This window comes from Octopus sinensis, linkage group LG1, assembly GCF_006345805.1.
Source record: "Octopus sinensis linkage group LG1, ASM634580v1, whole genome shotgun sequence".
NCBI lineage: Eukaryota > Metazoa > Mollusca > Cephalopoda > Octopoda > Octopodidae > Octopus > Octopus sinensis.
In genome coordinates this window covers 150,059,923-150,069,922 of record NC_042997.1, presented here as the reverse complement: position 1 = coordinate 150,069,922, position 10,000 = coordinate 150,059,923, and the positions used below count along the sequence as shown (strand labels likewise).

The 10,000-nt window shown below is 36.7% G+C and overlaps 1 protein-coding gene across 1 annotated transcript in view; it reads right to left on the bottom strand.

Moving 5' to 3' along the window:
- Positions 1–998, bottom strand: part of LOC115210194 (toll-like receptor Tollo) — a 306,397-nt gene extending 305,399 nt beyond the window's left edge. The window contains exon 1 of the mRNA XM_029778665.2: positions 320–998. The gene's annotated coding sequence lies outside the window, so the exon portion shown is untranslated. The remainder of the gene's footprint in view (positions 1–319) is intronic.
- Between the last annotated feature and the right edge of the window lie 9,002 nt (positions 999–10,000).

The window sequence follows — 10,000 nt, the reverse complement described above, 5'->3', positions numbered from 1 at the left end:
ACACATCCAAGTACATACGTACATGCATAGGAACACACAGATATACGATATAGAAATCATATATACATACACAAATAAATGAATAAATAAAAAATGAATATTAGATATATATATATATATATATATATAATTTATATAGATATATATATATATATAGATATAGAGATAGATAGATAGATAGATAGATAGATAGATAGATAGATAGATAGATACACATACACGCAAACATATATTACATATATATACATACATATATATATATATACACGCACACACACAAATACAATACATACATACATACATGTACTATACAACCTACCTGATTAGCTCTATGTACTATGGGTTCGTGAACGGACTTGCTCTTTTACTAAACAGCTCCAGTGTTCTCCGATGAATAACATCAGCATTAGCGTTAGGTACATCCATCTATCCAAGGTGGGTGTTTATAATATATATATTATTATTATTTTTTTTTTTTTTCAGAAAAAACTTTTTGTATTATACATATACACAAACATATATGTATATACAGGCATATATATATATATATAGATATTTTTTTTTTTGTTGTTGCTTAAAATGCGCGCTCGTAACTCCGATGGTGGTACATGATCACAGCTAATTCATACATCACACATTTTCCTTTTTTTTTTTTGTGTTTTTACTTTTGTTGTTGGTTGTTTATGTGTTGTTGTTGTTGTTGTTGTTAATATCTTTTTCTTTTATATATATATTTTTTTTGGTTTGTGGCGGCGAGGAAGTTGTATTCCCCCCCTTCTCTGCTTTTTGTAGTTGTTTTTTGTTTTTGTTTTTGCCTCCGTCTACACAGATTGATTTTTCAATTTAAACTTTGATAATGTTAACTTTGCTATATAAGTATATACAAAAATTTTAAACTCAAATTCTATTCTATTTGTACTCAAATGTAAACTGAAAAAATAACAACAACGATACTTATAAATTATATTAAAAATATAAAATTTATACGTTAGCTATGTATAATATAGAATGCACATATATACATATATTAATATATATATATATATAGATATATATTATATATATATATATATATATAGATTATGTATGTGTATATAGATCTCCTTCCCTCTCTAAAGTTCTTTTCACTGTCTAGTTTTTAGCTCGCTTGCTTTTGCTCTACTACGACCGGCAGTAACAGGCAGTCAGGCAAGCAGCCAAACCAACCAGCCAGGCAGAGCAGGCGGGCAGGCGGGCAGGCTGACAGCCAACAATCATCAGCCAGCCAAGCACCACGTGAGCCAGCCAGCCAACGAACAGACGAACTTCACCGACCAACAAACAAACCAGCCAGTCAGTCAGTCAGTCAGGCTAACCAACCCTACTACCAGCCAGCCAGCCAGCCAACAAGCCAGCCATCCAACCATCTCACCAGCAAACCAACACATCATACAGACCAACCTGCCAAAAAACACTGCACGCTTTAGCCTTTATTTATCAGCTTTATCTTTCTTTTTTTTTTATCTTCCCCTATTCTTTTGATTTACTTCATCCAGCCTCAGCATCACCCTCTTTCATACACCATCGAGCCAGCTAGCAAGCCAGTAAGAGAGTTTATACAACACCCAAACACCCGGCTACCCAGGCACCCAGATAGTTACCAGTGAGCCAGTCAGTCAGAAAATGCTGGCTGGCGTGTTGTTTGGTTGGTTATTCTCGTTTCTCCATGATCATCTTCAAACTTCGGTGTATATTCCACTATTCTATCTCAGTGTATATAACGAAGTTTTCTTCAGGCATACACACATACATGCATACATTCACACAGACACACACGCTCACATTCTTATGTACATATTTGTATATGCATATATGCATACAGCCGAATATACATATATGCATACATATTTACACACACACACACACACATACACACACACATACACGCACACACACACACATATATATATATATATATATAAACACACAAATATGTATACAAGCAAGTGTATGTACATATAGATAGATGGAAAAAGGGAAATGTATGTATGTGAATGTATATATATATGTGTGTGTTTGTGTATATATATGTGTGTGTGTATATATATATATATACACACACACATATATATATATACACACATGTATATATACACACATGGATGTGTAGTAAGAAGCTTGCTTCCCAATCAAACGGTTACAGGTTCAATCCCACTGCGTGGTAACTTGGGCAAGTAACTTCTACTATAGTCTCGGGCCAATCAAAGCCTTGTGAGTGGATTTGGTAGTCGGAATCTGTAAGAATCCAGTTATGTGCGTGTGTGTGTATATATATAAATATATGTGTGTGTGTGTGTGTGTGTGTGCGTGCGTGTGTGTGTCTGTGTGTAGGAGTGACTGTGAGGTAAGTATCTTGTTTACGAACCACATGGTTCCGGGTTCAGTCCCACTGCGCGGCACCTTGGGCAAGTGTCTTCTACTATAGCCTCGGGCCGACCAACCTTGTGAGTGGATTTTGTGAGTGGAAACTGAAAGAAGCCCGTCTATATATGTATGTATTTATATATATATATATATATATATAATATATATATATATATATATATATATTATAAATGAAATAAAACATATGCATTATATAAACATATATGTACGTACCTACCTCTACATATATATAGGTGTGTGCGTATGTATGTATGTATGTGCGTCTGTGTTTGGCCCCACCCCAACATCGCTTGACAACCGATGCTGGTGTGTTTACGTTCCCGTAACTTAGCGGTTCGGCAAAAGAAACCGATAGAATAAGTACTATGCTTACAAAGAATAAGTCCTGGGGTCGATTTGTTCGACTAAAGGCGGTGCTCCAGCATGGCTACAGTCAAATGACTGAAACAAGTAAAAGAGTAAAAGAATATATGAAGTTAACTAAATGACAAGAGAATAAGAAATTATGGCTTGCAGCTGTTTCTGCTATCAGATGTAATGCAGTCATGGTTGAATGCTTGTATATTACGCCATTACTTCGTCGGAGCTTCAATGTGTGAGCGTGTGTGTGTGAACACATACAAAAGCAAGTGCATATGCACATGTTCGACATGTACATATATATATGTACGTACGCAATTGTAATTGTATGCTTACATACATGCAAACGTTATGCACATACACACACACACATATGTATACGTATACACTGATATCGACGCATACGCATTTATACATCGATATATATATCCGTGAATGCACAGAAATAAATTGAAAAAAGTCACATTACAGCATAATATAGCATATTATTCCACATGATTTTGCGAAATCTTATGTGGTTCATTAACATGCTAGAAATAACAGCCAAATCACTCCTCAATCATATCATCAAACCGTATTGAAAATGATTCGTAGCATAATGTCCTCTTAGATATACTATATGTACTTAAAGTGTTTCGAAATTATAGCCACGGCAGGTATGCTTTTCATACCATTATAGGTCTGGTTCAACAAAGCTGATTAGGAATACCGAATATCAAGAACAACAGATGCAACTAACATTACATATATATATTACTCTCTTTTTACTCTTTTACTTGTTTCAGTCATTTGACTGCGGCCATGCTGGAGCACCGCCTTTAGTCGAGCAAATCGACACCGGGACTTATTCTTTGTAAGCCCAGTACTTATTCTATCGGTCTCTTTTGCCGAACCGCTAAGTGACGGGGACGTAAACACAACAGCATCGGTTGTCAAGCAATGCTAGGGGCACAAACACAGACACACAAGCATATACACACACACATTTATATATATATATATATACATATATACTACAGGCTTCTTTAAGTTTCCGTCTACCAAATCCACTCACGAGGCAATTGGTCGGCCCGGGGCTATAGCAGAAGACACTTGCCCAAGATTCCACGCAATGGGACTGAACCCAGAACCATGTGGTTGGTTAGCAAGCTACTTACCACACAGCCACTCCTGCGCCTATATATATGTATATTTCTTTATTTATTAGGTAGCTGTTTAGCAATGTATTACCAAAAGAGAAACCTATAACTGTCATTAAGACAGAAGATGATAGAAAAGTTTATCTCTTATAGGTGTTTCAACACTCTCTATCGTATATATATATATATATATATATATTACATATAAAATTCTTTCAAGCTTAAACCGAATTAAAATTTCTAAAAAAATTTTGAAAAATAATTTTGCGATATTACATATTGATGTATAGGAATATATATATTATATATATATACATATAATTCTTTCAAGCTTAAACCGAATTAAAATTTCTAAAGAATTTTTGAAAAATTTTTACGTGATATACAATATTGATGTATAGGATTATATGAATATATATATTATAGGTATATAATAACTATAATATATATATATATATATATATTATATATAATATATATATATATATATATATATATAATATATTATATATATATATATATATATATATATATATATATATATATATATATATAGGCGGTGAGCTGGCAAAACGTTAGTACGCCGGCGAAATGCTTAGCGGTATTTCGCCTGCCGCTACGTTCTGAGTTCAAATTCCGCCGAGGTCGACTTTGCCTTTCATCTTTTCGGGGTCGATTAAATAAGTACCAGTTACGCACTGGGGTCGATATAATCGACTTAATCCGTTTGTCTGTCCTTGTTTGTCCTCTCTGTGTTTAGCCCCTTGTGGATAGTAAAGATAAAGGTATTTCGTCTGTCGTTACGTTCTGAGTTCAAATTTCGCCGAGGTCGACTTTGCCTTTCATCCGTTCGGGGTCGATAAATTAAGTACCAGTTACGCACTGGGGTCGATGTAATCGACTTAATCCGTTTGTCTGTCCTTGTTTGTCTCCTCTATGTTTAGCTCCTTTTGGGCAATAAAGGAATAAGGATATATTTTGGCCATGCTTTATAAACCGGTATCATATTATAATTTCATAATATGTCCTATGGCGGTAGTGGATCTCGGTCGCTCGATGACGATCATTCATTTGTCCAATCAACTACATTTGTCTGCTCCTGAATAATCTGTCGGTGTTGAGCATTCTGCAGATATACGTAGCCTTAGCGTACTTTTTAGGTTGAACGTTTTGAATTATTGGTGCATTCCACCCGACAAGCTTCTATATTGTTTTTGCCTATTTTGTTTCACCTGTAAGTTATGGGTCAACATGTGGCTATTGAAGATGACATTTACCCACGACGCTAAACAGCAGAATCGAACCCGATCCGCGTGTTTGCGAATGGAACTTCATAACCATCCAGCCATATTGTGCGTATAACTATGAACATAAACTATCCATTATTTAGCTTTTGCAATAATATGTTGCATCTATAGTACAGGGATGCTAGTCTATCATTTTCTTCTACTAAATATTTACTATAATAATATCGTATCCATTGTCATATTCCACTAATTTACTGTGTTATTGCTCCTTTGTACTAACATCTCTCTAGGCTAATATGAAAATAATTTGTCCGTATTATACTATAGTGTGGGTGATTTATAATGTTATTATATTGCTTTTATCCCATATTAAACGTATTATATTATACGGTATACTATAGATATAATCAATTTATTACTTTACTGTAAAATACTATATGAAAAAAGACATCTCTGTCACAGTATAATACACTATGATATTTACATAACGCGTTACATAGAACCACGCTATATGTCTAACAGTATGCACTTTTAAGACAATATTGTATTGTGATATGTTTCACAACAAAATATCGGAGCGTGCTATACACACACGTTATATTATCTAATATTGTAGCATACTATACCATATGGTATGACGAATGCAGCAAAGAATATTACAGTGCTCATAACGTTGGTCATGAATAGATTACTGATATGTTCTTCATGAGGCTCCGTTATAAGAAACTTATATCGTGAGGAGTGGCATAGAGTCGTTGATAACTTTTAGATAGAGTTTTGTGTCACGATTTCTTTAACTTCTGCTTACATAAATATTCCCAGTGATTGAAATGAACGGTGGGTTGTTATTCTAAGTAGGAAAAGATATGATCTAATAAATATGCGGACCATGGGCACTGCTTTTATCTTTTGTTTCGGTGATGTGACTATGGCCATGCTGGGGCACTGCCTTCAAGGGTTTAATTGAACAAATCAACCTCAGTACTTATTAAAAAGAAAAAAAAAATCGGTTACATATTCTGTCGGCTCTTTTTCCCAAACCGCAAAGTTACGGTACGTAAACAAACCAATGCCGATTCTCGAGCAGTGGGTAGAACAAGCACAAAATACACACGGCGATCATAATGCCTCTTTCTCTCTCACTCTCTCACTATCTCACTCTATCTATTTTTCTATCTATCTATATATGTGTATGTGTGGAAAGAGAGAGAGAGAGTGAGTGAGTGAGTGAGAGAGTGAGTGAGTGAGTAAGTGACGACGCGTTTCTACATAGTTTCTGTCTACCAAATTCAGTCACTAGGCATTGGTCGGCCTGGGGCTGTAGACGAAACTTGTCCAAGGAAGTTGCTCGTCCCTGTACTTATCGTCTGTCATATTACACATAAACTACCATATTAAGCTATAACACTCCGTACATATTAAGCTATAAATTACATACTATCAAATAGTGTACTATACAATATGATACGATGCTATCATGAAGCATCGTATCATAATAGTAATACTTTACAATACTCACCTAGGATGTGTTGTATTTTATTATTTTTAAAAATTGGATCTCCGTCGCTTTCTCCGATGAGGAAACCGACTGTTTGACAAACCGAATTCCCTGTTTATTGAATTAGCATATGCATGTCCGTAACATAATTATCTGACGAGAAAAGCGTGACACAGAATCACGCATTGGTTGAAACTTTTCCATGCAAAATCCGTCTGACGATATTCCACATGGTTTCCTTGTACTCAGTGCTACTCAGAAGGAGGATTGAGCCAATCTGAGGCCAAAGTGAAGGGCATTTGTTCAAAGTACCATACTGTGAGACCGAACTCGAAATTTCACGTCTGTTAATTATTCAACCTTATATAACATACTAGACTACAGTATTTTGGGCGCAAATCATTTTAAGTTACCCCAATTTACTCACGAGTAATCATGCGACGGAGCAGTCCATGGTAGGGGTCGGGGAAAATATATGTCACACAATGCGGGAAAGCGACCTTGTAAGCCTACGTTTTGTTATCGACATTTGATACTATAATATTACAGGGTTTTCAAAAAAATTAATTCCATTTCACAATCTAATAACTTTGCCAGTCTGTTCAAATGACTTCAAATTTTAGGTTTAATGTTTGATAAGTTTATCTCTTCCGGTATAGAAATAGCATTCACTAGCAGAGGTATTTTGTGTGTTGGAGTTTGCTCGAACACAATCAAACAAGACTGTGCAGCATGTATTTGTGAGAGAGTTCTCTAAAAAGTCACCAACGGCAATGCAGATTTGGACATGGCACAAAAAAATTTCAAAGAGGAAGGCTGTCTGTGCAGGGCAAAAGGGTTTGGATGACCACTAACATTGGAAGAGACGGTCGAGCGGGTTCGCCAAAAACTCTTGCGAAGCCCCAAGAATTCCATAAGAAGAACAAGTCTGGAAACCCAGATTCCTCCAATGACAGCTTGGTGCGTCCTGATGGAACCCTACAAGCTGCAGCTCGTTCAGGCCATAACGATAGATGACAAGCGAAAGTGCAAACAATTCTGTGTTGATATGCAAGAGAAACTTGAAGAAACCAAGTTCAAGGAACGTCTTGTTTTCAGTGATGAAGCCACATTTCATACAAATAGCAAGGTCAATAAGCATAATGTTCGCACTGGGGCGAAGAAAGTCTCCATGCCACAGTTGAGCATGAGAAGGACTCACCAAAAGTGAATGTGTTCATGCTGGTCTTCCATAAACAACCTTACTTGGGCTTCGGAGGGGAACTTTCTAGATGCAAAATCGTGGTCATTCCTGAACCGAAGGGCGTCTTTACCCTTTTTACTATTATCTTCTGTAATACAGCAATGGTTTGAAATTTTGGCACAAGGCCAGCATTTTTAGGGGAGCGGGATAGTCGATTACGTCGACACCCCCACCCCAATACTGGACTGGAACTTTATTTCATCGACCCCGAAAGAATGAAACGCAAAGTTTAAAAACATCAAGAGTTGAGCTCAGCATGTGAAGAGCAAAAATACGGGTAAGCCTTTTGTCCGACATGTTGATGTTTCTGCCAGCTCGCCGCCTTATTTTTTAATATCAATGATTCCCAAAGTGCATGGTATTGCCCCACTGGGGGCGTTGAAAAGTTCCAACGGGTGCGTTGAAGAAAAGTGGGGCAACAATGGGGTTGCGATTCCTGTAAAATGTGGGGCAATAATGCGGTAGCGATTCATGTATAAACAACAAAATAATGGGTTCATTAGGTTAAGTTTATTTGTGAAATACAGTTGCTTTGAATTTGCTTCAGAAAGCAGTCTATGTTTGTAATGGTTATTTTGGATGGGGGTGCTAGGAATGTGGCCTTAGTATCAAGGGGGCGGTAGTTCGATAAAGTTAGGCAAGCCACTGCTTTAATACAAGAATAACACTCTCTGTAGAAAACATACTCCAGAGCGAAAACTTTGCGTAGTGAATTTTCCTTTCAATAAATGACAGCTATACCATTTCTTTTTATCAATTAAAGGCCCCCACCCCCAAAATACCGATGCTTATAGCTGAAGTATCTTCAGTTGTTGCTTTGGAACTAAATAAGTACAAACTGATGAAACTAAACCATTTAATTTTACTTGTTTCAGTCCGTGAGCTGCTACCAAATTGGGGCGCCGCCCTGAAGGGTTTCAGGAGAATAAATCGATACCAACATTTTTTTTTTTTAAAGCTTGGTACTTATTCTATCAGTTTCTATTGCCGGACAGCTATAACGAGGGAATAAAGAAACCAGCACCAATTGTCAAGCGATAGAGAGTAGCATACACACACGACAGGCTTTCAAACACAGTTCCTATTTTAAAAAATTCTTTTCCAAGGTATTAGTCTGTTCTTGGCTACAGTAGAATATACTTGCCCAACGTAACATGCTGTGTAGTGGAACTGAACCCAAAACCACGTGTTTGCAATGAGAACTTCGTGACCACACAACCATTCCTGCGCCTACTTTAGTCTGTTCTGTCTCGTTGCCTTCATTTAAGGTGATGAACGGAAAAAATCGTTAGCATGCCGGGAAAATGCTTAGCAGCATTTCGTCCGTATTTACGTTCTGAGTTAGGATTCTTTCGAGGTCGACTTTGACTTTTATCTCTTCGAGTTTGGTGAAATAAGTACTAGTTGCCCACTGGAGTCAAAGTAATCGAATCGCTCTCTTGCTTAAAACATCAGACCTTGTGACAATAGCAGAAAAGATATGATGCCTTCGTTTTAAGCTTTTCATTAGACCATCAAGTATTTTACTACGGTTTATTATACCATTCACTATGAACTTTACCATCACTATTACCACCAATACCATTAATAAACAAGGCCATCAGCATTGGCTGTACCATCGTTACTGCCTCTACGATTACCACCAACAATAAAACCACCACTGACACTACCACCCCTATCACATCTACTATCTCAAACTCTACCTTCAACGCAGCTCCTATGAAAAGTACCTCAGGCAACATCACTATAACCTATACTATTAACACGCCCCACTCATCATTATACTTTTACCAGCTCCATCAAGATCTATACTGCTAAACCTTTCATCAAAACCACTAACCACCCCATGGCTACGATAACAAAATTTCCACCGTTGGTATCACCACTACCACCACCAGCACAAGTACTCTCACCACCACTGCCAAACATTTCCTCAACCACCACTGCCGCCATCACATTTACCTTCATTCCTATAGTTACTATCACACTACGGTCATTAACATTCTCTTCTTGTACCATTTATTTATTTTTACTGTGTTGTTGTTTTTTTTGGGTTTTTTTATTTAACATTTCTATTAACGTTTCTTTC